This window comes from Schistocerca cancellata, chromosome 8 (genome assembly GCF_023864275.1).
Source record: "Schistocerca cancellata isolate TAMUIC-IGC-003103 chromosome 8, iqSchCanc2.1, whole genome shotgun sequence".
Classification (NCBI taxonomy): domain Eukaryota; kingdom Metazoa; phylum Arthropoda; class Insecta; order Orthoptera; family Acrididae; genus Schistocerca; species Schistocerca cancellata.
Genome location: NC_064633.1, coordinates 395213781 through 395241352, shown reverse-complemented (window position 1 = coordinate 395241352; position 27572 = coordinate 395213781). Strand labels below are relative to the sequence as shown.

At 42.4% G+C, this 27572-nt stretch overlaps 1 protein-coding gene and 1 pseudogene across 3 annotated transcripts in view; one reads left to right on the top strand and one right to left on the bottom strand.

Moving 5' to 3' along the window:
* Positions 1-27572, bottom strand: part of LOC126094635 (leucine-rich repeat-containing protein 24-like) — a 377583-nt gene that overhangs the window by 67168 nt on the left and 282843 nt on the right. Inside the window, exon 3 of one of the 3 annotated variants that reach the window (XM_049909123.1) lies at positions 21589-21688. The exons of 1 other annotated variant lie outside the window; for it this stretch is intronic. The gene's annotated coding sequence lies outside the window, so the exon portion shown is untranslated. The remainder of the gene's footprint in view (positions 1-21588; positions 21689-27572) is intronic. One more of the 3 variants, XM_049909124.1, reaches the window with a different exon arrangement.
* LOC126095784 (5S ribosomal RNA) lies at positions 24794-24911 on the top strand (annotated as a pseudogene).

The following is a 27572-nucleotide window of genomic DNA, read 5'->3' as shown; positions in this document are numbered from 1 at the left end:
CTATTTAAATTATAAACTTTATAAACATAAAACCTGTAATGCAGTAGCACTGGGTAGTTTGATTATTTATGCGCTTAATATTGTCTATGGCGTAAGTTGTAATTTCGACGTTAAAAAATAAGTTTGATGCAAATGTTCTGTTCAAGTAGATTTTATCTTTGCTTCTGATGTTTGGTTACCTAAGAAGTACTGTCTCTTGCAGATGCTAGACAGTTGTTTCCTGAAGATTTTTAGCCGGAAACTAGCTAGAAATAAACAAAAATCAGTAGAACAATAACGTCGAACTTGTTATTCATTCTTAAAAATGGAATTCTTTACCAAGAAATAACGGAAGAATCCATGAATAACAAAGCTTTTGTAACCTTTTTTGTCCTTGGCATTTTCTGCACACGAAAACGTATCATTTTGCCTAAATTTTCAATAATAGGAAAACTGGATGTCAACATGATAATTATTTTGACGATCGAGGTTTTCAGAACGCTCCGGTGGGCATACATAGGTTAGAAATGTTGCCAAGCGCGCGCCAGAACTCAGTACAGCGCAGTTCGTAGGTCAGTCTACAGGGTGACAATTATTTAACTATACGAAATAAAATCGTCAAAACTTCTGAACGGTTTGCGTTAGGAAGTTCAAACTGCACGATTGGTCACGGGGGGCCTGCGCTGTATGGGTTTGGAAGATGATTTCATCCTCATTATCCAAAGTGACTCTGATTTCGACAAGATGTGGTTCACACAAGACGGTGCTCGACCCTCGAAGCAGGCGTGTGTTTGATGTCCTGGAGGAGCATGCTGCGGACCACATTCTGGCTCTGGAGTACCCAGGGGCCATTGGCATGGGCCTCGATTGGTCACCGTATTATCCGGACCTGGACACATGCGACTCCTTTTTGTGGGGCTATATTAGAGAACAGAAGCCTCTGTTTTGAATGTGAACGAGTTACTCTTGAAGATGATATAAAGCAAAGTGGAAGATGTGTGTTTCATCCCAACCAGGAAAACCTGGACCGCTAATAAAATGGCAGTGTCAGAAGAATTTCCCCTAGACAACACAGATTAAGATAACTCATTTTAATTATTTTTTTGAATGTACTTTCCTCTAACATTTAATTATGGTGCTGTATTAGCAGCTACAAATCGAGAGATGCACTCACCGATAAATATTTCATTATAACATAAACGAAAGACATACATTTCTGATTACGGGGGCACTGTGCAGACCCTCAGAAGGACGTCAGGATTTGGGGTAAGTCTGTCGTGGATCGTTGCTCGCAAAAGATAGTGCCAAAATCCTCCTTGTACACTACAGGTAAACCTCTGAACACCTAATTCGAGGATTGGTCACGAACGAATGCAGACGAAAGTTGGTGCAGCATCCCTCCATAATCTGTGCTGCCGCCTGCAGCTTCAGCACTGGCGGTGCAGTGCGTGGATATCGGCTTCTCTGCTCTGGATTGGGCAGAAGATTCGAAAGATACCGGTTCACACAACGTAATACATAAACAAAAGTAGAGACGCAGTTACAATTTTTGTTAGCAAAAGTTATACATTGTACAAAAACATTGTTAGTACCTAGAAAGACTACTGATGGAGCCTGAAATTTGTCAGAAACCCTTAAGAAAGCTGCTGTTGTATTGATATTGTATGTTTCCGATAGCTACGTTTACCTGCAGACCATAGTAAGTGTTGCTATACGCGGTTTGTTCAAAAAATTCCGAAACATTCGTAATTTCGCGCCAATGGTGTGTTGGAGCGAATTGCGGTTGGCATCCCTGCACACGCCTGTGTTTAATGTGCACTACCGGAAGTGTCATTGTTGTATGTCTGTTAGTTATTGCTCATTGCTGTATTGAGTAGAACGTTGTGTCGCACAGTTTTTTTTTTTCACACGCTTTAAAAATGGCCGGACGGAAGTTAAAGGTTACCCTCGCCAGGACGCCCTTCGACGTCTATCGACGACGATCATGTTAGGAGCATCAACGAAATTGTGCGTGCCAATCGAAGACTGACTGTCGGAGATATTGCAGAAGAATGTAACATTTCAGCTGGAACATGTCATGAAATCATGACACAGCATCTTGGAATGCATCGTGTTGCCGCGAAGTTCACCCAACCGTTCACGAGTCAAGACTAGAAAGAACTTCGCCTTGGAATGCATCGTGTTGCCGCCAAGTTCACCCAACCGTTCACGAGTCAAGACTAGAAAGAACTTCGCCTCGCAATCTGTGAAGAGTTTTCGGAATGTGCAAATGAGAACAAGATGTTCCTTACGAGAATCATAACTGGTGATGAGACGAGAGTCTACGGTTATGAGGTTGAGACCAAGGTTGAATCTTCACGATGGGTCGGGGAAGGTTCTCCAAGACCAGGTCAGGTCAAATGTCGAAGCCACGCTGACAGTTTTATTTGACTTTGAAGGGTTAGTTCATCATGAATTCGTGCCACAGAGGCAAATTGTTAATCGTTGGTACTATCGGTACGTGTTCCGACGCTGAGGGACAAAGTGAGAAGGAAATGTGACGAGACAATTCAAGACGCTTGTATCACGATAACGCACCAGCACATTCATCCCTGTTGGTGTGTGACTATTGCGGAAAACACATACACACACACACACACACACACACACACACACACACTAGGCTGCCTCATTTTCCGCACTCTCCAGACCTGGCACCTGCGGACTTTTTTTTTTTTTTTAATTTGAAAAGTCGAAAACCCCGTTGAAAGGGCGAAGATTTGCAACGATAGACGAGATAACAGAAAATTCGCAGAGGACGCTTCGCGCAAACCAGCAAGAATACGTCATCAGGACTGCTTCCGGAAGTGGAAACGGCGTTGGGAACGGGGTATCAATTGTGGAGGGGAGTAAACGAAGGAGACCTTGCACAATAAGTAAAACGTAAGCGTAGAAAAATTTGGCGTACAAAGTTCCGGAATTTTTTGAAGTGACCTCGCATAATAAACATAAATATGTGGGTTTTAGAAAGTGAGTAGGGTGACAAAAGCTTTTGACGAGCAGTTGTGGCAAGTTGAAGTCTCCAACAATAATTTTTAACTAAATAACAGCCCACTTAAGTGAAAATTTAACAAGTGATCCACACATTAAAGTAAGTTTGAGAAATACCAAAGATACAGTGGCATGTTTTGAGCACATATCATAATTGGAAAACAGAACACACAGTTCAAACTACATACGTGATCTGCTGTGATGGTATTGTATAATTCTGATTACGCCGCATATCAGAATGATTGTTTTAATGCTGGCGACGCTGGCTGTCGATCTTGATGTAGATAAAGGAATCAAGTAAAAGGTTATTTTTAATTAATACTCAATTAAATGCTATAGCCACATTAAAACATTAATTACCTCATGAAGGTATGTCACAGGAAGATTTTAAAGTCACGAAAACACCACTCTATACTAATATGGAAGTGAATGACGCGAATTAGAAAATTTATTTTCATTACTTTTAGGCGAACGGAGCTATTTTTAAATGTAACCTGTAATGTCTTCTTCTTGCAAATTCAGTTCAAGCACGTAAATATAAACAATGTTTTCATGCCAAAAGAACCGATTTCCTGTAAGGGACACCATTTAAAATTGTAACGTATTTAATTATGCTTGAATCCGGTCTCCACTCAACAATGATGTTATTTAAAATCCTTTTCGAATCTTAAATTTAAGTACATAGCGCTGTTTTTCTGTACCCGACGGGAAAAAAATTCTCAACACCAAGAAGGAATTGTGCGACATACACGAAAGTTGGTAGGCGTGTTTCTACATCTTAAAATTTCGCGGCTGTCTTATGCGACTGGCGCGAGTAGCACAACTATGAAAATGCAAATCAGGTTTGCTTTAAATACACGCTACAACGGTCGTGGGCATTAATTACCTTTTAGATCGGACGTTGTGAGCTGATGTTAGTAAAGAATACCTTTTAAGACGACAAAGACGCCATTATCCCTCACTGTGTTTGAACGGCTGCGAGAAGTCGGATGTTTCAGCTGGGATATTGCAAAAAGACTAGGCGGGAATGTAGCCACTGTACATGAGTGGTCACGAGAATGTACGATGATCATGTGGTATTACTGAGAGAGAAGACCATCTTTTTCGGCATATGGCTCTGGAGCATCGTACTGCAACTGCAGCAGCAGTTGGCACCACAGCGACACAACGAACTAATACAAGTCGGTTACTTCAAGGACGTCTCCGAGCCAGACGACCTGTAGCGTGCATTCCACTGACCTCAAACCACCGCCATATGCGATTTTCAGTGGTGTCAAGCGAGAGTTCATTGAAGGGTAAGAGTGGAGGTCTGTTGCGTTTTCTGAATGAATGCTGGTTCTGCCTCGTTGCCAGTGATGGCCATGAGTTGGTTGGAAGGAGGCCAGTCGAGATCCTGCAACCAACCTGTCTACGTGCTGGACACACTGGACCTACACCTAGGGTTATGGTATGGGTTGTGATTTCGTATAATAGCAGCACTCTCGTGCACCCTGCCTGCAAATGTGTATGTCAGTCTGGTGATTCGATTTCTTGTGTTGGCATACATGAACAGCATTCCAAGGGATGTTTTCCAACCGGATAACGCTTGCCCAATACCATTGTTGTACCCCAACACGCTCGACAAACTGTCGTTGGCCTGCTCGATCACCAGGTCTGTCTCGAATCGAGCATGGTCGGACGACAAGTCCAGAGTCGACGATAAACAGCATTATCCGTCCCTTTATTGACAGACCAAGCGGAACAGGCATGGAACTCCAGCCCACAAACTTACATCCGGCACCCGCACAACACGATGCATGCACGTTTGCATGCTTGCATTCAACAGTGTCGCAATAAACCAGTTATTAATGTACCAGCATTTCACATTTGCAATGACTTCTCTCGCGCTTACGTCAGCCTGTGATCTTGCAAAGTTCATCTTTTAAATATGTTGCCTAGACAAATGCATTGCCGGTCGCGGTGGTCTAGCGGTTCTAGGCGCTCAGTCCGGAACCACGCGACTGCTACGGTCGCAGGTTCGAATCCTGCCTCGGGCATGGATGTATGTGATGTCCTTAGGTTAGTTAGGTTTAAGTAGTTCTAAGTTCTAGGGGACTGATGACCACAGATGTTAAGTCCCATAGTGCTCAGAGCCATTTGAACCATTTGACAAATGCATTCCGAAAATTTCATTACACTGCACTAATTATTTTTTGGTGCAGCGATTTTTTTCCGTCAGTGTAGAACCATTGGACATAGAAAGGAGTGTTGTTGTCGAGCCACACAAGCCAGATATGTGTCTACTATCGTCGTCTGCTAGACAATTTATATACTTGTTTTTTAAATTCTACGTTGACAACATGTCAGGCATGTTGTATTATATGAAAGTCGAATTTTTGTTTGTTAGCAGGTCGGCCGGGGTGGCCGAGCGGTTCTAGGCGCTACAGTCTGGAACCGAGCGACCGCTACGGTCGCAGGTTCGAATCCTGCCTCGGGCTTGGATGTGTATGATGTCCTTAGGTTAGTTAGGTTTAAGTAGTTCTCAGTTCTAGGGGACTGATGACCTCAGAAGTTAACTCCCATAGTGCTCAGAGCCATTTGAACCATTTGTTTGTTTGTTAGCATGATATACACACGTAAATTGACCGGATTTCTTCAGATTAATAAGTTGGCATCGAACAACCAGCAGTTTTCAGATAGTGGTCCTGTAGAATAACAGCCGTAGACTACGCAATCGAGCGCAAAAGCTATATATTTTCAACTGATGTGAAAATGAACATTCCTCCACCTGCAGCATTTACCAGATATATTTCGACAAAAGACTAAAAGTGTTTTGAAAGTGATCAAGAACGCCACCATAAACGGACACACCGATGCAGATATGCTAATCAAAGTGGCTGAACCGCGTCAAGGCATCTATCACCGAAGAACCACGACGGTAGACCATGGGCATTTTGGGGAAACGACAAACTCAGGCATATGTTCCTAGGATGCTGGAGGTGTCCCTGCTGTAGTTTATAAACTATGGCAAACATTTCGAACGACGGGTGTGGGATTCAGAATCTCCGGCCATATTTTCAGTGGCTCGTGAACGGTTGGGTGCACTGTATCCCAGTGGGACTGCCATGTCCGAAGGCACACTGCATCGTACTTCGGACTAACATAGGTACTGCAATATCGTACTTATCCACCGACACCGGGCAAGCGACTTTCAATTAAAATATTTCCCCTGCACGGGAATGTGCACAAAGCATGAACGAATACAGGTTGTAGACACAGGGTTGTCGACATACCGAAGTTTGAGTCTAGCGATGATTCGTGCTCAAAAAAAAAAAAAAAAATGGTTCAAATGGTTCTGAGCACTATGGGACTTAACTTCTGAGGTCATCAGTCCCATAGAACTTAGAACTGCTTAACCTAACTAACCTAAGGACATCACAAACATCCATGCCCGAGGCAGGATTCGAACCTGCGACCGCGTCTAGAACCGCTCGGTCACGTCGGCCGGCCGATTCGTGCTCAGACAGTAGTTCGCGGTAAGCGGGAATTCCGGGTTCGAGTCCCGGTACTGCAGAAATTTTCATTGTCGTCACGTCCAAAGGAAGTTTCCATCGTAGTCGGTATAACACAGGCACTGCAACAGTGTATAAATCGTAAGCGATCGGTGAAATTATTAAAGAAGAGTTTTTAGAAGCTATTCCTGTTTTGTTTGAAAATTTTAAAAATAAAGCTCAGATTTCTGTTGCAAAATGTATGCAACTTTCTGCCAACGCATTGAGGAGATGATCTGAGGTTAAGAGTACTAACTCTGTTTCATGTTGGTAAGTTTGATAACAGATTGTTCTCCATGTAATGATGGGAAAGCATACTTTGTATTTTATCGCCATGATGAAAGGCCATGAAATATATTAAAGTGGTGCTACCATTCTCTTCTGCAAGATATTGTTAATAACCAGTTCTCAAATCCAGAATGCTATTTGGAATTATAAAAAAATTATGTCGTCTCTGATACTATTTCCCGTTACTACCGCTCAAGCTTCCGTGTCAGTATTTCGTAGTACTTCGGAGGCGAGGTAGGAGCGCGTATGATGCTATTATGCCAACTAAATCTTGAGATGAGCACAGAAAAAGGACATTTTTAATAGCTCAGTGCCGGTTAATTGGAAAGGTCGTGTACCAAGCGCGTAGCGGAAACCAGGAGTAACATTTCGACATTGCCTGTGGTTTGCCTGATGACCGCTGGGCTTCTGGGATTCCCCCGGCGTCCCGACTGCTCTCAAATTAATTAGACCACTGGACGGCCCTCGTTTCGAAGGAACAATTCCGCCGCTGTATTTGCTTTAACTAGTCGAGAAAGTTCTTGGTGGGCAGTTCGTTGATGAGACCGAGCTCGTGGGTACATGACGGTCCTCCGTGGCGGTGGAAAATTCTCTCGGCAAGGAAACAGTTTCGCGATACGCCTCGTTTCGGCTAGCGAGGTTACCAAATCCTTATTAAACGTAACTATCTCTCGATTATATGAGTGGCTGTGACAACAGTTTAAAATAGCCTGCGAGAGAGGGATGTAAAGCACTCATTGTCAGTAGTATCCGAGCAAACGACTTGTGTTGCACAAACATACTGAATCGTCTGCTGATAGATTCCTCACACAATAGGTAATCCTCGACAGTCGCCATTATGTTACTGGAAGCTCCATTTTTCTCCGTGTTTGCGAAATAAATTTGACTGTACACACTCTACTTTTGCATGTCATTTCACAGAGGAAAACCGCCAATCACACTAGGCTAATATTGAAACTGACGTAGAAGGTCCTCAGAGAAAGTAACGGGGCCTACCAAAAACTTACAGTAGAGGAAGTTGTCAACATATAAAACGCAGTGACTCACGAAAAAAAAAGCTTCGAACGAGTACACAACATTAAGGAAGAAAACACTATCTGCAACACTTAATGAATTATACAAAACACTTCCTCAGAGGAAACATAGTACATCAAACGTCTAATAACATCTTCCTCTCAAAGTCCCCCCTTTCCTCATCCACTCTTTCTGAGCCCCCCCCCCCCCCCCACATAGAGAGAAGTCTAGGGGACTGATTATCTCAGATGTTAAGTCCCATACTGCTTAGAGCCATTTGAACCATTTTTGAAGATAAGAATTGCATCTACAACCCTTAATTATAAAGTACGTTAGAAATGACTTTTAGGTAAAATGTGCGAAATATAAGTTATCATTTGGCAGCGGGATAAGTTGTATGAATAAATAACATGACAGAGAGGGAATTATATTCGATAAACAACATTTTGACCTTTCTGTGTGGTACGAAACTGAAGTATAGCTGTAATCCCGAGTTTGAAAGTTGTGTGTCAGAACAAAACAGTATTACTCCGAAGTACATGTTACAGAGCCTAAGGTTCAATTCAGAGTAATGTAAGGCTTACCTCTGATTGCCCACTGTTTTCTGAACGATCAAAAAAATGGTTCAAATGGCTCTGAGCACTATGGGACTTAACATCTGTGGTCATCAGTCCCCTAGAACTTAGAACTAACTAACCTAAGGACATCACACACATCCATGCCCGAGGCAGGATTCGAACCTGCGACCGTAGCGGTCACGCGGTTCCAGACTGAAGCGCCTAGAACCGCACGGCCACACCGGCCGACCTGAACGATCACTTGCACTGTTTAGTAAGCACCTGAGTTTCTTCTCATGACATCACTCGTACTCAGACTGTCATCTTTCAACTAGGGATGAGGGGTTTCGGTTATATCATGGTTTTTATATTTTCCACGCCAGTTTAACCGGACTGTTAAAACTGCTCAAAATAACAGGTTTTTGAAAAAAAAATCGATTTTCGGTTTTTTATTTCTATTATTTCCTTAATAAACGTAGAAATCGAATAAGACTGAAAAACTTTGAATCACTCAGTTTCAAGACACACAGAATCAAAATATTTGTTTAAACACTGCTCAAAAATCTTGTTGTGATCGGAAATCGTACCACTGTTTGGGCATTGCGAACAGCCGGTGCTAAAGGGTGAAAACTGAGGTTGAAAAACTGTTTTTCGTATTAATTAGCACAGGCAGCAGATCAGCTGCATTCTATTTTTATACTATAAATGAATTGTTCTTAAGTTTTAATTTCTTGCTGTTACAATAATTTACTTCCTCTTTTATTATTTCATAGTAATGGCTGAAAAACCTTGAATCTTTTAAAGCAAATAAAGCATTGTACCTCACTGCTATGTCAATTCGTAAAAAATATTTCCAGACTACGACACATGGCAACAGGGACATTACTGTCTCAGCAACGCTGTACCGATTCATGTGTCACGTATCTGTTTCGCCTTTCTGTCGGCGTTGTTATTGAAATGGCACTGATTGTTTTTCCCATTTTCTATAACAACGTAATATTTCAAACCAATGCAAATTTTATGGATAAAAATTACTCTTTGTTTAATGGTTTATTTAAAAACAAATTTTATCACTGCTGCTATGGCTAATTAATATTTCGTTTTTTTTACTCAATTATAAGTAAAGAATAAAATCACCTCTTATAACCGAGACCAAACAAATACCGAAAAATACTGGTTATTCAGTATCGGTTTTAACCGGTCGGTTTTTCCCATTCTTACTTTCAGCCGAAGTTAGAACGCATGCTACGCCACAGCGAACTAGATTCCAAAAAATGGTAAAGAAACAAAATAAACGACAAAAACTTCCTAATACCCTCTCGCAGCAAAACAGGCTCATATCCTCTCGCAGCTAGACAAGCGTATCGCAAATAGACAACTTTCTATAGTTCGTGCATTTTCCGAAAGAAGGATACCAATGACCCCCAGATAGATTTCCAACTTTCCTTTGACTCGGACTAACAGTAAAACTTTAACCTTAATTTTACTGTTAAAGCACATTTTATTTTAATGTTATATACGAAATGGCGTGATGGTATACTGTGGCGTTCCAGTTTTGTTACCTATTTTTATACACAGATGCCTCAGTGTGGGCCTATAGCTAATTACCAAGTGGTTGGTTACAGTGAACTTGTCTCCCTCGGGCATGGGTGTGTGTGTGTGTGTGTTGTTCTTAGCATAAGGTAGTTTAAGTAGTGTGTAAGTCTACGGAGCCATGACCTCAGCTCCCTTAGGAATTCACAAACACACACACACACACACACACACACACACACACACACACACACACACACACACATAGTGAGCTCGTCACAGCATTCAACCGAATAGTTCAGCAGGGTATGCAATAAACTGGTACACAGGAAAAACTTCCTAATTTATCCATTGTCAACAAAAGCAGGCTCTCGGGCTATTAAGCAATGGCATCCTGTTCCGCTCGTTTCGTAAAGGACCAAGTCAGCTGCTGCCGTAACAGAATTAATTAACCAACTAGCATTTAGCAGTCATTATAGCATAGTGTTGAGTCTAAGTTTAAAACGTCTCTATAGAAGCGGCGTCGTTACTTTCTGAGCAAAATCAATTATAAGTTACGAAATCAAATTACTGGTTTTATCAGCAATATTCAAATTTAAAAAATAATTAAACTTAAGTTTCGTTAGGTATTGGCCGCCTAACAGAATGTTCACTGTCGTGTATGGTGTGAAAGTATATCGTGAATAGACTAATGGCTGCATTTTATATATATTTTTTAAATTTGTCCTGGAAACTGACAGCTTCCTGTTCCACGCTGCAATCCGCAATTTAACAAGATGAGGTTGCACCCTCAAATACTACGTGCTTATATTGACGAAAAATTTATGTAAGTACAGCAATCCAATCATTGCTGCCATTACACTTCACAGCCGAATTTATCAACAGCCGAGCGCAACAGAGTTTTAACAGCTAAGCATGGGACAAAGACAGAAGACTAGAACACAGTTTACGCTAACCAGCTAAATATGCTAAAGAGTTCTATGCGCCTTACTAATACAAATGTCCGCCGGAAGACGATATATATCGCTTGAAATTGGCATTGGAAGGTACAATAAAGCGAGTGAATGCCGGTTTATTCAAAATGTACCAGCTTAGAAACGGAGCACGTTGTTTTCCCATGGAAGAAATTGTATTCATGGTTTAGTGCTCTCTCTTCATGAAGAGAGAGAATGCATCGCCTTATCGTTCGAATACGTCTTATATCGGTAGTGAGTCCTACGCGGAACATTCCGTAATGCAATATTTCTTATATAGCAACCGTCCTTAAATGGCAACAGGTGCACTGGTCTCTTTGAATTGAAAAAATTATACACACGGCTCATTACATCGGCTTTGAAAGTTGAGTGTGCGGTTTTCAGTAGGAAACTACAAAGCATAATGTATGTTATCTCATTTTACATCCACAAAAACGTGTTCTGAGAAAGTAACTCGTGATTATATCAAGAATTTACGTCATAGCGTTTAACAAAAGTTGTGAAGTTTTTCAGAAAACACCGCTTAACAAGCTGGGAAGGCAGTTGCTGTCGTCAAACATCATCATCAAGCATTTCGCCAACTAACAAGCTAAACATGTGCGGCGGACTCAACCCGTATCCGTGTTTTTCGCGTATAGGGTGCGCACTTGTTCTCCGGATGTGCACATGTGCTGACTCGATATTTCAACTTGCCACAGGTTCCTTCCTCTCCGTTCTATTGTTCACACTAACTACGGAATCGCTTATCAGCGTCATACACATCAGTACTTTCCTGTTTTCAACGATGCTTGTTCAAGAAAATCCCAACAACGATATCGTGTTGTTAGTAGAGTTGGGTCGATTTTGGATCGCTTCCCGTGAGTTGAGTCAGAACTGCTCCGGAAATAGGTTTAAGGGTCTTGTGGCTCATAGCCATTCGATTTGACTGTCAATTTCATTACCTGTTTTACCAAGCTCATTTTCCGTCACGAGCCCGACAGCGGATCCCATTTCATGACTTTCCACCATAGGGGAATCTGTAGTAGTCATAAAGTATCGAACCTGGGACCTGGGACCTCCGCATTAGTAGTTAGTAACGTTAATAACTAGACCACAGAGGCCACCTTTGCTGGCAGTGGATGAGAAAAGAGACTTTGGCATGGGACACCATTAAATAGTTTCAGCTCCTTGTAATTTATATCGTATTGATAATGAGGCGATATTTCTTAAAACGACTGACGTGTGTCATACTCCATATTTGACACTTTTACTTCAAATAATAATATCTTATCACTCAATGCGGGAAAAACAGCAGTAGCCTACAAATTGGCACTCTGACTATGGGCAATTTAAGCGACTCGAAGTGAGATTTTTCAAGTAGCATCCAGGCAATAATAGCACGCATCCCTCCCTCCCTATTTGTCATTTCACAATGTCGTAATACGTATTTTTCTGAACTACGATAATTTATACGAGGGTGAGTCAAATGAAAACCTTAAATTTGTAATAACAAATCGAAATTTCGCGCCGTTATCCTGTAAGTTGGTAAGCGTGCTACAAACAACGTGCAGAATGGCCTGTAGGTGGCAGCATAGTCCAAATGCACACATACCGTCGCAGTATCAGTATAAAGATGGCCGCCCCACTTGCGACTTGCACCAGGGAAGAACAGCGTTCTGTTATTCGGTTTTTGCGTAGTGAAGGTGTGAAACGTATTGAAATTCGTCTACGAATGAAGGTTCAGTACGGTGATGCATGTTTGTCACAGCAGCAAGTCTACGAATGGAGTAGGAATTTCGCAAATGGTGTGACTTCAGTGGAAGATGCTCCTCGTCCAGGTCAGGCACAACGAGTTGTGACTCCACAGAACACTGCAGCAGTTGAAGCCATAGTGAAGGAAAACCGCCGAGTGGCACTGAATGACATTACAGCGTGTTTACAGATTAGTCATGGGTCAGCACACCACATTGTGCATGATGTGCTCCAGTTTCACAGAGTGTCTGCAAGATGGGTGCCACGGCAGCTGACTCCTGAAATGAGAGAACGACGTGTTGATGCTTGTGATGAACTTCTTCGGCGCTTTGAACGAGAAGGTGACGGCTTCCTTGCAATAATCGTCACTGGGGACGAAATCTGGGTTCACTTCCACCAATGGTGATTGTGGTGGTGGTGATGATTATGACGATGATGATGACGATGATGAAGACAACACAACACCCAGTCCCTGAGCGGAGAAAATCTCCGACCCAGCCGGGAATCGAATCCAGGCCCCCTTGGCATGACAGTCCGCTGCACTGACGACTTTCTTTTTTTTTCCCTGCATTTTGTTCGTGATTGTTCGTTGTATTTGGTGGTAGGGGGCTTCACGTGACATCCGTTGAAGTTCGCTGCTAATCTCTTCGCTCAGTTTTTTTTTAATTATTTACAGTGCGGAGCCACTTCTCTGACCGAATACGCTGAGCTACCGTGTCGGAACACTCAACTATCGGGACGGGGTTTCGTCTGCTGCAGTCAGTCCTCGTAATTCACGTTCCGCAGAATAAGGATGTAGACGCCGACCATGGCCAAGTCTTAATAAGACATAGACTTTCACATCCTTTATGCTTTCAGTAAGCTACAGCTTTTTCGCAATTACTGAAATGAATTTCTGTGAAATTTTCTGCACAGTAGTTCCTCAACAGTATGAAGTCAAATGAAATTGTGTTACAAGTTGTCTTGCATAATGTTAAAAGTTAGCAATATAATCCGTTTTCAAATGTACGTTAATTCACCATAATGTTGAATAATGTTAACGCGTTACACTTCGCAACATAAGAAACGTAGCATTGTTTTTACACGTAAAATGATTTATGTTGTATGTGATACACAACTATTGTACCAGCAACGTTGTATGGATATGGAACATTAATATTTAGAAACAACCAAAACATAATATATAGTATATACATCAACACACCAAAAAATACAAGAATAAATTTTGGAATGGAATGAAGAGTAAGAAGAAATGAAAAATTACGACAGCTGTACAAACATCGGCGAAGTCCTAAAGGAGGGAGGGTAGACCTGGACTGGCCATATAACAAGAATGACGGAGACAAACAGAAGTCCGAGCACGAAGTGAAGATTCTACCTGAAGAAGTTTCCTACAAAAGCCTTCAGTTGGTTGTGTGGCAGCATTCGGCAATTACCTAAGCGACCTCTGGTTGAGTAAATAAGTGAAATACAGACTTTTTATTTTGTTGTTGTTGTTGTTGTTGTTGTTGTTGTTGTTGTGGTCTTCAGTCCAGACTGGTTTGATGCAGCTCTCCATGCTACTCTATCCTGTGCAAGCTTCTTCATCTCCCAGTACTTACTGCAACCTACATCCTTCTGAATCTGCTTAGTGTATTCATCTCTTGGTCTCCCTCTACGGTTTTTACCCTCCACACTGCCCTCCAATACTAAATTGGTGATCCCTTGATGCCTCAGAACATGTCCTACCAACCGATCCCTTCTTCCAGTCAAGTTGTGCCACAAACTCCTCTTCTCCCCAGTCCTATTCAATACCTCATTAGTTATATGATCTACCCATCTAATCTTCAGCATTCTTCTGTAGCACCACATTTCGAAAGCTTCTATTCTCTTCTTGTCCAAACTATTTATTGTCCATGTTTCACTTCCGTACATGGCTACACTCCATACAAATACTTTCAGAAACGACTTCCTCACACTTAAATCTATACTCGATGTTAACGAATTTCTCTTCTTCAGAAACGCTTTCCTTGCCATTGCCAGTCTACATTTTATATCCTCTCTACATCGACCATCATCAGTTATTTTGCTCCCCAAATAGCAAAACTCCTTTACTACTTTAAGTGTCTCATTTCCTAATCTAATTCCTTCAGCATCACCAGACTTAATTCAACTGTATTCCATTATCCTCGTTTTGCTTTTGTTGATGTTCATCTTATATCCTCCTTTCAAGACACTGTCCATTCTGTTCAACTGCTCTTCCAAGTCCTTTGCTGTCTCTGACAGATTTACAATGTCACTTTTTACTTTAATTAGATACATTTTATCTTTTGAGTAAGCAAATAGTAAATCTTTATTTTGATCTGAATTCAAATATAAAAAATTTATGATCAAACGATAAGTCTGCCATATATATTACTGCTTTGATTATTTTTCAAATAACTTTTATTTTTAGTTTTTTCGATTTATTTCAAAATTGTAATTACTTTTGATATTACTGACGTGATTGTTATTTCTATAATTGTTCTGCGTAATAATTTTAAAACATTTGTAAAAGAAATAACTAATTATATATAAATTTCTGTGGATGTAAAAATCCATACTCTGTAACATCGCTGTGCTACCAATTCTTGTACCTCTGGTCTTCTTGACCTAACATGTCTAGGCGCGTGTTGATAGTCTTCTGGATTCCGTTGTTCTGGTGTAAGCTGATGTTGGTATTTGTTCTTGGTGAGAGAGCGATTTGGTTATTATTGGCGCATACTGCCATGTTGAACAGTTGTAATTTTATCACTGAGGAAACACAAAAAGATTAAACGCAGCTTTCTTGTCTCAAAGACAAAAAACCTGGATCTTACGACCCAGATGTAAAATTATTATTTCGGCGAGCCACGTTTTCGAAGAGCCACGAGAAGTAGATGAGTGGAAGATAATTTATTTTTGCATGATCTCTTTTCTCAGACGTTTATCATACTCCCTTTGTAACTGCAAAAAAGTGCACTTGATTTGATATTTTTCAAATTCGACTATTTTAAAAGTTTTTCGCAATAATGCAGAGGAGGGACATATTAACCTCTACCATTAGCACACATGTCCGAAGAAATATTTGCTTCGTACTTTTTAATAATACAGGTACTGCTGTTTCGTATTTATTCGCCACACCAGCCACTAGACACTTAATAAATATGCCCTTTCTGTACGGAATATATGCAAGATACGAGTGTAGGTTGTGACTCATGGACGATGACATATTGAAGTTTGAGTCTGGTCACGATTCGTGCACGGATAGCCGAAGTTGTTAAGGCGGCCGCTCGCGTAAAGCGAGAAATCCAGGTTCGAGTCCGGGTCCGGCACAAATTTTCATTGTCATTCCAATATACAGCAGAGGGTGGTTCATATTCGCAATATCGAATACATTTGCTCTACTATTAGAACGACGCCTAACTCATGGTAAAACCAAGCTTCGGGACTATGGGCAGCTTTCCTTCATCCATTACATCAGATTCGCATACCGTGAACTGCATCACGCCGTTTCATTGTGGTCTCAGAAACTGGCTGTGCTTCACAGCAACAGGCTGTTAGCAGTCGGAAAGTCGGCAAATCTCGTGGCACAGGTCGCGCTGCCATTTTTCCAAGAGATCCGCGTTGGAATGTTTTCTTTAGGCAGCCCTCTTTCCCCCGGCCAGCCTTTTTGTGATTAACTGAAACAAAAGCGGCCGTAAAATGAAGTTGCCGGGAGACTCAATTAGCCGGCGTTACGGCGCGACCTTCCGCACACGACGTCAGCCCCTGCCTTCTGGTACTAAAAACGCCACCGCCAAACTTGCCTGTCCTCTGTCGGGTCGCAGGTCCCGAATAGCTCTTCTCCTCCAGTCCGTTTTACAGCCCTTTGTTGCTTGCACGCACTGCACAATTAACGCTTCCTCCCAGGCAAATAATTTGCTACGGATGGCACGATTCAGACAACGATATAGGCTAATCTGAATTTCGTTACTTCCCCCTACATTCCAAGCAGTACCGTAACTTCTGTTTATTTCAGACACAATCATATTTTATGTCACAATCACATCCAGTTTCGACTACAATGGTTAAATTCGTGTGCTACAATTGGAAAAAAGGGAAAAGCTGTATTAAGATCTCATATATAAATGTATTTAAGATTTCAATACAGAGTGCTCTCTTCTTTTCTATTATACCATCTGAAGGTGATAACAGCAGGCCGAAACATGTCATAAAATGTGATATTTATCTCAAACAAACAGAAGTTCAGCACACGTTAACATCTTTCTCATTCGACAGAATGTCATTTTTCTCTAAAACTGTCTCGCTTAGCGACAGACAGTCATTAAAATCTCATTAGGGCTGTTATCTCCATTCTTTGTCGAACTTCAAAACATTCTTTTTAAATGATGAATAGCGTTGTGAATCCAGATCATTGTCTTTGGTTTACCATAAAAACTTTACTTCTTTATGGAGACTGTCCTCATCCCTTGTCGCAGGCGTCGCAGAAGTTTCAAAATCTGCCAGTTTGGATATAATTGATTCGATGACTTTGAAAACGTGTCGTGCCCCAAGGACCAAATTTAACCATAAGTACAAAAAACTTATTGTATCTCAAGGATTTATAGTTATCTACTTAGTATTTTCAATCTAATTTACTTCGGTACCGAAACGGTAAGTATAATTCGACATTATGCGCAAAGTACATTTTTTTCCAGAATGAAATTTTCACTCCGCAGCTGAGTGTGCGTTGATATGGAACTTCCTGGCAGATTAAAACGGTGTGCCGGACCGAGACTCGACCTCGAAAGCTTTGCCTTTCGCGGACAAGTGCTCTATCGGCTGAGCTACCCAAGCACGACTCATGCCCCGTCCTCACAGTTTCAATTCTGCCAGTACTTCGTCTCCTACCTTCAAAACTTAACAGAAGTTCTGTGACCATCAGAACTAGCACCCCCGCAAGAAAGGATATTGCGGAGACATGGCGTAGCCAAAGCCTGAGGGATATTTCCAGAACGAAATTTTCACCCTGCAGCAGGGTGTGCGCTGATATGAAACTTCTTGGTAGATGGAAACTGTGTGCCGGACCGAGACTCGAACTCGGGACCTTTGCCTTTCGCGGGCAAGTATAACGTTTATGTTGTTAATATGAATATGGATGCCACCTTCTTGATTCCACGATCTAGTATTATTTTCTCATATAATATTAACAAAAACAATTTACTCCGTTAACGTTAGGCTAAAACTGAAAATTAAAAATTTGAAATAGGAAAAAATCAGAACACTGTTTTCTAAGCTCCATTTATCTGGAATAATTAGGTAAAGTGTCGCCCATGTCCAATATACGACTAGATAACCAGGGGGGGGGGGGGGGGGACCTCCCAAAACCATCCTTAAATTGGCCACTTGAATCAACTTTGACCAGCCTAGGACTGCTCCACGGTAATCCTCGTCTCTCTAGTCTGTTTGATTATTGTGCGACGAACCTAGAGAAAGTCAGTTGTGGAGAGTACGTTTTTCGACCTTCAAATTTCTAGCGCAGAAAGTGCCGTTTGCGTTCTCCGACTGATGTTTTTGGATCCACAGATTAAATATAAATATACAGTATAGCATGGCTGCGTTGTTCCGAATGACGGATGACTGGCACGTATACCTTGTTTACATGTTGGGAATTGGCGACAGAATCTGTGATCTCGGGCTCTGGGTTAGACCGGCTCCTTTCTGCAGTTTAATAAGGGCCGAACGACGAAGCGAGGCAAAAAGACTGAACACAATCTAGCGATACGGTTCTGTAAACGTACAAATTCATCTAGACTGCAGATCAGCGGGAAACAGCAGCCGCACCAAGGAATCAAAATAATTTCCCGTGAACAGAGTGAAAACTAAAACAAGAGAAGCTAAGGGGCGCGTTCAATAAGTAATCAAAACCCTTTTTTTTTTTCAGAAAGCAGGTTGGTTTCATTCAGGATTCCAATACATCTTATTATTACCCACTCTTTTGGCCACGAAATCCTGTTTTTCAGCGTTATCTCCGTTTAACATGACGCCCTTGCGCCACCTTATTAGGAGGGCCTGCATGTACGCTTGGTACCACTCTACTGATAAGATGTCGGAGCCAACGTCTTGCTGCAACAACAACTTCCCAATCACCCACGTATTGCTGCCAGCGGAGTGCATCATCCATTGGGCTAACCAGATGGAAGTCGGAAGGTGTGAGATCCGGGCTGTAGGGTGGATAAGGAAGAACAGTCCAATCAAGTATTGTGAGCTCCTCTCGGGTGCACACACTTGTACAAATGAGGTGCTGGGTTGCCATGGAGAAGGAGAAGCTCGTTTGCATTTTTGTGGCGACGAACAAGCTGAAGTCGTATCTTCAATTTCCCGAGGGTGGCATAACACACTTCCGAGTTGATCGTTGCACCATGAGGGAAGATACCAAACAGAATAACCCCTTCAGGGTCCCAGAAGACCTTGCGCCGTGATTTTACGGGCTGAGGGTGAGGCTTTGAACTTTTCCTTTAGAGGGGACGTGGTGTGGTGCCATTCCGTAGATTGCCGCTTGACTCCCGCTTCGATGTCATGAACCCTTGTTTCAACGCCTATGACGATGTTCGGCAAAAAAATTGTCACGATCAGTGACGTAATGCGCAAGCAATTCCGCATATATAGTCCTTCGTTGCTCTTAATGATTTTCTGCCAGGCGACGAGGAACGCAGCGAGTACACACATTTGAGTACCCCAACTGGTGGAAGTGTGTGTCCCCGCTACCAAAACGGATGGCCAGTTGACCAACGAGGTGTTTGTTTGTGAGCCGTCGCTCATCTCGAATGAGTGTGGCCGCACGTTTTTGCAGTTGTCACAGCTGATGGATGCCACGCGGGACATCGGACTGGTTTGCGGACCTTGTGGTGATGACGACAGACGCCTCCCCCAACGACTCACGACGCTTTTGTTCACAGACAGGTTTCAGCAGGTGTGAATATCTGCGATGCTCTGGTTTTCCGCCAAAAGAAACTCAGTGACAGCTTTTTGCTTGGTATGCATCTCCTTATAGACGCCACTTTGTAGGCTACTTATAGCGCCGCCACGTATCGGAACTTCATGAAATTATAGGGGCTGAAGCGGAAATATTCCACATGGTCACACAACAAATTTTGCATTTTTTTGAAATGAAACTTTCCGAGAGAAAAAAGTGTTGCATTACTTAATGAAAACCCCTCAGACACCTACAGTATAACACGGCTACGTTCCTCCAAGTGTACTGCAGCAGCTCTGATGTGCAAAAATGAACAGAGGCTCTGCAAGGCATCAAGGGTTTTCTTATTCCACAGTCAAATGTGATTGCGTTGTGCATCAAGGAGAGGGCGCGTCCTTACGGCAAATGTGGATGGATGACTGGCACGTAAGCTGCTACCATGTTTGCTGTGTTGAAAATCGGTGACGGAAGCCGTAACGCTAGGGTGTTGGGTCAGACCAGCTCCTTCCTGCAGTTCAGGAAGTGTTCAACGACGAAGCGACAGAAAAAGACTGAACACAATATACTGGTACTTTTCTGTAAAGGTTCGTGTCCATGTTGATCGTAGATAAGTGCCGAAACAGCAGTCGCACCAACGAATCGAAATAATTTCCCGTTAACAGAATAACAACTAAGGAAAGAGAAGCCATATAGTAATTGCTTATTGCTGAAGCTTCAATACCTCTGGTCCATGTCGGCAATGTTAAATCTGTAGTTCAGTGGAGTCGCAGACAATGACTGTCGGTAATTCAATAAGGATTAAGAAAGGCAGTACCCACCCAGATTCTAGGAGGTGGCAAGTGCTTCCTCGCTTTTGCACCCCCCCCCCCCCCCCCCTGTGTGTGCGGACGGCTATATCCCTGGTACTGATTCCATGAACTGAGTCAATATGTTCATACAGTACAGCGTGCCTGTAAAAGCTTCATCCGTTTTGAGAAGACTGTATCTTACTCTTGGAAATTCTGAAAGTAGCAGGGATAAGTTATTTACAACTTGTGCCGGAACCAGACTGCAGTTATAAGAATCGAAGGACATGAAAGAGAAGCAGTAGCAGAGGGAGACGAAAGTATGAATACATTAAGAAGTTCAACTGAGTGTATGTTGCAATAGTTACGCGGAATGAGGAACTTGCCGGCCTGTGTGGTCATGCGGTTCTAGGCGCTTCAGTACGGAACCGCGCGACCGCTACGGTCGCAGGTTCGAATCCTGCCTCGGGCATGGGTGTGTGTGATGTCCTTAGGTTAGTTAGGTTTAAGTAGTTCTAAGTTCTAGGGTACTGATGACCACAGATGTTAAGTCCCATAGTGCTCAGAGCCATCTGAATGAAGAGCTTCCACAAAATAGAGTAGCGTGGTGAGACGAATCAAACCAGTCGTCGGACTGGAAACAACAACAACGATAACGACAACAACGTATCTTCTGCCGGTGACTGCTTGAACCGACAACTTACAAGTAGCTCCAGTGCCAACTCCTAGTGTCGATGCGTAAGTTAAAATTTACTCCAAGTTTCTATCTTTATTCGTGAAATCGAATCAATTTTTTTGAAGCACGCATACTGAAAATGAGAAGCAACTATACTCAGTTCTTTCAACAGAGGTCTGCAAGACATTCTTGAATTCACACTACAAATAATTCGGATTAAATGCTTTTGGAATCAGAAAACTCTAAACTGATTTCATGAAGTATCCGAAAAAGCGTTACCGAAAGACATATGTAAAGAAAGCAAGCAAACAATGTCTGCGTTTTTTTTTTAAGGGCTTAATGACCGTGAATTGCCTGAAAACTCTCGTTGGCTACAGTTAAAAAATGACATGAACCTAGTATGTGGGCCTTCTATCTACCGCTCCAACTCGAGTGATGAGTTGGCAAAAATGCAGCAACACACAGGGGAGGCGAGTTTATAGGCAATACACGGAAATACAGAGAAAGATCGTTTCAAGGAAGTGTTGGAAACGTACTCACGGGCGTCGTTGGGTGCAGCTGCAGCTTAGAAACCCGGAAGATGTAGAGGGCCCAGTGGACTACCTCCTAACGGTTTGCCGTCACGGGTTGCCAGCCCTGTAAGAAAACACGGCTACTTATCGCATGGCTGCACACTCAGCCAATTGCCTACGTTGTCTCGGCAGAGCAGTGGATGCTTCACTTATCCTAGTTTCTATTTATCGTGATTACAGCCTCGTTTGCAATACGTAAATATTGAAAAACGCATATGAACTGATTTAAATCACTAGAAAAGCATACTTTTCACTGTCCCACACTTCATTTCTTTCCCGTAAGAGATAGTTCTCTTTTAAAACTTCTTCGACACTTTTTGATTTTCCATATGTGAGACGAATCAGCCTTATCTTATGTGTCCTGTCACATGATTAAATTCACAACACAAAAGGGTCAGTTAGAATATGAAGACCGTTCGTGGATGCGATATGTGACACGCTGATGAGCAGCAGTTCGTCTTAACATATTAGCATTAACTATTTTTAGAGAATAAAGTTTCAGAAACTGTTTGCCTCATGACACTTACTGGCACATTACAACTGTGTCGGTGTGTGGGATCTTCACCGTGTACGCGCCACTTTCTGTTGGAGATGATTAGGGAAATTAAAATTCAGACGGAGGCTTACCGACAATCGCTCTTCCCGCGTACCAGTCGCACATAGAACAGGAAAAGGATGGCGGGGGAGAGGAGGGGGTGAGGTGTAAATTATATTGATACCAGACGTGCACTCCGCGGAATATGGATGTAGCTGCAACTGAACACCATTCTTTTACTTCTAGTGTCGTGCCGATGCATCTACCTTATTTGCATCAGATTCCATATTGTTCACAATGATCAAACGTATACGGCACCTACTGATGGACATTAATACCGGGTGTGCCCATCCTTCGCCTTTGTGACGGGTCGGACCATGATGGGGACACTTTCAATGAGGTGTCTGGATGTTTGCGGAGAAATGGCAGCCCATTCTTTCTCAAGAGCAGAAACCGCAAAAGATAGTGATATCTGACGCTGCGGTCTGGAACAAAGTCTACGTTCTAACTCATCCCAAAGGGTGTTCCAATGCGTACAAGTCAGGGCTCTGGACAGGCCAGTCCCTTTAAGGAATGTTATTTCGCGTAAACCACGGCCTCGTAGATGCCGCTTTATGACAGGGTGAATTGTGATGCAAATACAATCAGTCATCGTCTCCAACCTATTCATCTACTTTGCAGTACACGATGTTGTAAAATATTTTCATGTGCTTCGGCATTTAGTATTTGCTTAAACGCAATACGAAATCCACGCCCATACCTAAACGCCACCTTCAAGTTCGAGTCCTTCCAACGAATTGTCAGAGGATTATCAGGAGGAAAGGTACACGGTGATAGTATTAGTGATTCTGAAAAAAAAAAAAAAAACTTCATATGGACATATGCTCTATTCCGAATGATTTCCGAGATAGAACACGTTTAATATCACTTTTGTACGTTTTTCTTGAATAACTCGAAAACCGCACCCTCCAGCGAAAACTTGTCGCAGTACAAAATTAAACTATATTAAATTTGCTACAAAAAAGGTCCTATTCATGTTTTTCTCTCTATAACTAATGATTTGTGCGAAGAGAGCGCTAGAATGTTGAAAAACTCGCTCGACGCGCATGCGCTGTAGCTTACATAGTTTTATAGGCCAATGTGAGGTGGCTTCCCGACTTGACCACAAGTGTCCTGTTCGTCTCAACTTGCTACCTCAAACTGCCTCAGCATCCCGTCACGTCAAGTGACCAGTTCCACATTACGTAGTGGCGACTGGATAGTTTTGATCAGGTACTCTAGAACTGTCGCGCGATGTGTAAGCAGAGGGCAAATAATGCCACTATATTACGTGGCCATGGCCCGTGAAGTCTCAGCTAGTGCTTTAGTATCTACCAGATATACCAGATGGATCGATGCCTAGCGAAACGGCGTGTGCGACATCAGGCGTAAATCATCATCATGATAACCGCGAAACACCGCAGTAAATAAGCCGGTCCAGTGGTATGGGCGGTTTTTCTTATAGAAAACGCTATGACTGCTGGGGAAGGCGTCTGCTACAAAGGCTCGGTAGTAATGTTAATGTAATTCAAAGCTATTATGGTGCTTCCTGTACACAGTCTCGGGTTTCAGGGAACGCCATGCGGTCTTTCACGGCTTAATCATGTCACCATCAGCTTAGGTAGGTTCCGCTAAATGTGTGTCAAACATACAATTTCGTGAAAGACGTAGTATCTACATAATGACTATCGGTGAGATGCGGCAGGGGGGGGGTGGGGTCCATATGACTCAGTAGTTCATTTTCTTGGCTCACAATTGTCCCATGGAGCTCAAATCAAACGTCGCAAACATTTCTGTGTCTGCTCTAAGCCAGTCTTATATCCCGCATGCATGTTTACCCTAATGAAATGAATTGATTCTTGGAGAGTCCCTAAAACATTGGGCTGCAAGGGACAGGTACATAGTTGAGTAAGTCAGCACCTGAAACCTTCATATTTTTGTCCGGGACATATTTCCCCGGATATAATCTAAAAATATCTACAACATTCCCTCTCTCAATATTCCTGTTTAGGATTTCTCTGCCTCAATATCACATGGCATTGGCTAAGATCATTATTGAAATGCACTAAAAAATTAAAGAAATAATCAAGTATGTGCTTTAAGTATACTCGAGTAAGTCATCGAAAAGTTATTCTACTACAAACACACACACTTAATTCATATTTTTGGCTGGAACAAACCGTTCCAGCAATACAGTTAAATGTGACTGAAAGTATCTGTGATAGACGTAATCAAGGCTTTGGAAAGTTTTCGTTGGTTGTTTGGTAAAAGCCAAACTTGAATCACCCCGCCCCCTACAGTGTATTCGTATATTAATAAACGGCTAACCCGTCGCACAGTTCCAGTGCAGGTTGGTCACCTAACTGCTTCTGGGGGGGCAACAAAAATTAGATTTTCAATATCTCGAGTAATTGCTGACCGAATTTATGAATTTAAAATACTGTCAGAACCTCCTCTTCAGAGATATATGTTACAGATTTAGCAAGCAAGACAAGTTATTACGGTTATAAACTGTGTATAATTTACATCCTGAGGCAGTGTAACTCACAGCGCGCAAATTGTCCACACTATAATCATCCAGTATTTGGCAATGGCGGCAACGGCCTTGCCGCAGTGGATACACCGGTTCCCGTCAGATCACCGAAGTTAAGCACTGTCGGGCGTGGCCGGCACTTGGATGGGTGACCATCCGGGCCGCCTTGCGCTGTTGCCATTTTTCGGGGGGCACTCAAGCCTCGTGATGCCAATTGAGGAGCTACTCGACCGAATAGTAGCGGCTCCGGTCAAAGAAAACCATCATAACGACCGGAGTGCTATTTGGCAATGGCAGTGCTTACCAACTTCTTTTCTACCAATTCTACTTGCAACATATTTTGTAGATATTGTCCACCTTACACCGAATGTACTTGCAAAATTATGTCATTGTACGACGCACAGTTCAGAAGATCTGACAGCATAGGTGAAATACGTGGAAACTACCTTTTACTTAAAACGGAGTGGAATTATGCAGACTGTACCCACCCACTTTTTGATAATTAGAGTAATTAGTGATTTGCAACAAACTTCAAAAATTAATAGCGTTTTCAAAACTTTTTCTCGCTTACATGCTCAATCTCAAATATTTAGCCCATTAACTCATTTGTAAAGTAACCAGAGGTTTGAAGCAGTTATATAGGTGAGAGTACAATTCTATAAAAAATCGATGGTGGGGGATTTACTGCTTATTTAATAATTGGGAAGCTCTTTAGATCACACCCAGTTCCCTAGAATTAATATGTCACCTATTTAAAAAATTTGGAATTCTGCCGGGCGGGGTGAGTGCTCATTGGACCAGCTCCGTGAAGTTTGCGTGAATTGAGGCTGGCTTTAGCTGTCACTACTCGGCGAGACTTCCGCTTCTGACGCCTAATCCAGAGCAAGTATACTGCACCCTCCGGATCCAAACCTGTTCGTCAGCGTCTGCGCACGGGTAACTTACTTGCGACGCCCTGTCGTCTTTCTTAGTAAGAGATTATATATATTAAAAAAAGTCCAGAAAAAGATGAGTTTAGTGCTGTCGTATGATCTTTGCGTTACTATCACTACGATTAGACGGTTCCCTAAACTGATATCCCAAAAATAGTTCGGGTAGGCCACTTACACATTCCAGTATTGATCTGAAACCGCGGGTTTGCATTCTAGAGTTTAGATTTCACTATTAATTTCAATCGCGACTGTACCGTCGGAAGGTAGTTACTGTTCAAAGTATTGTTTATGTGGATGAAGTGATTTAATGTGGAGTGAAGGAAAAAAGTATAGGACTGATCAGGAAGTTATTAGCTTCCTGATTTGATTTGAAAAGAAATACATAATATCTTTATTAGACAGAAAGAAGTACGTCAGTTCTGATCAGTTGATGAATTAGCCCAATCGAAATGCTTTGTAGCAGGCCTATATCCTGTGTAGCTGGCTAATTTGTTTGTTTGGTTGGTTGGTTTGTGGGAGGGGACCAAACAGCGAGGTCATCGGTCCCATCGGATTAGGGGCGTATGGGGAAGGAAACTGGCCGTACCCTTTCAAAGGAACCATCCCGGCATTTGCCTGAGTCGATTGAGAGAAATCATAGAAAACCTAAATCAGGATGGCTGGACGCGGGTTTGAACCGTTATCCTCCCGAATGCGAATCAGGTGTGCCAACCACTGCGCCACTTCGCTCGGTCTGGCTAATTTATAAACTGCTTTACCTACTCTGTTTTAGTCGCAAAAGCTCCCATACACCATCACCATCAATGACTAGTGCCAAAACATTCCCCAGGAACGTATCTGTATTCATTCCTAATCACAAAAAAGTTGGCACACGTTAACGTTCCACCAGTGACCATTTCGCACCATTTTCCACAACATGCGTGATTAAGGTGAGTACTAGAACAGTTTTGTACGCAAGATTTTTAAACATCTCTTCTTGAATACTCTCCATCTCCTTATCCTCTACTCCTTATGAGTTTACTCACATCCATTAGGAAAGTGTGTGTAGTTATGCTGTTGTGGTCCTCACTCCGAGGTCTGGTTTGATGCAGCTCTTCGGGCTAGTCTATGGTGTGCAACCTCTAACTGCTGCAACCTGCATCCATAAGCTTCTACACTCTTCTTGTTGAAACTGTTCATCGCTCGCGTTTCAGTTCCGACTCAAAGTGCACCCCATACCATTATCTTCAAAGAAGACTTCCTAACGCTTGAATTTATACCTGTTGTTAACAAATCGCTATTTTTTAAAAACAGTTTTTTTGCTGTAGCCAGTCTGTATGTTATATCCTCTCTACTTTGGCCATTCATTATTTTGCTAACTATCAAAACTCAGTCACTACTTTAAGCGTCTTACTCATCAGCCAGATGCCCTCAGCATTGTCTGATTTAAGTCGACACCATTCAATTCTGTTTGTTTTACTTTTAGCGACTTTCATCTCATAATATCTTTTCAAAGACCCCACCATTCTGTTCAACTTCTGTTCCAACTCTTTAGCCGACTCTGCCAGATTTAGAGTGTCATCGGCAAATTATGAAGTTTTTATTTCTTTTCCTTGAAATTTAATACGCCTTGGTTACATCTCTTCGAACCGGAAATAAAACGGCAGTCCGTGGAGTGGCGCTACACAGAAGTATGCGCACGCCAGAGGTGGTCACACAACGTCATTAGACTGTTATTCCTCATTCACCCTACAGCCCGGATCTCGCGCCTTCCGACATCCACCCGTTTTGCCCAGTGAAGAATGCACCCCGCGGGAAGCAGTGCGTGTCTGATGGAGAGGTTATTGATGCAGCAAGACGTTCGCTCCAACGTAGAGTGGTAACACTGCGCGCATACAGGCCCTCGCAGGAAGGTGGTGTAGGGCCGTGG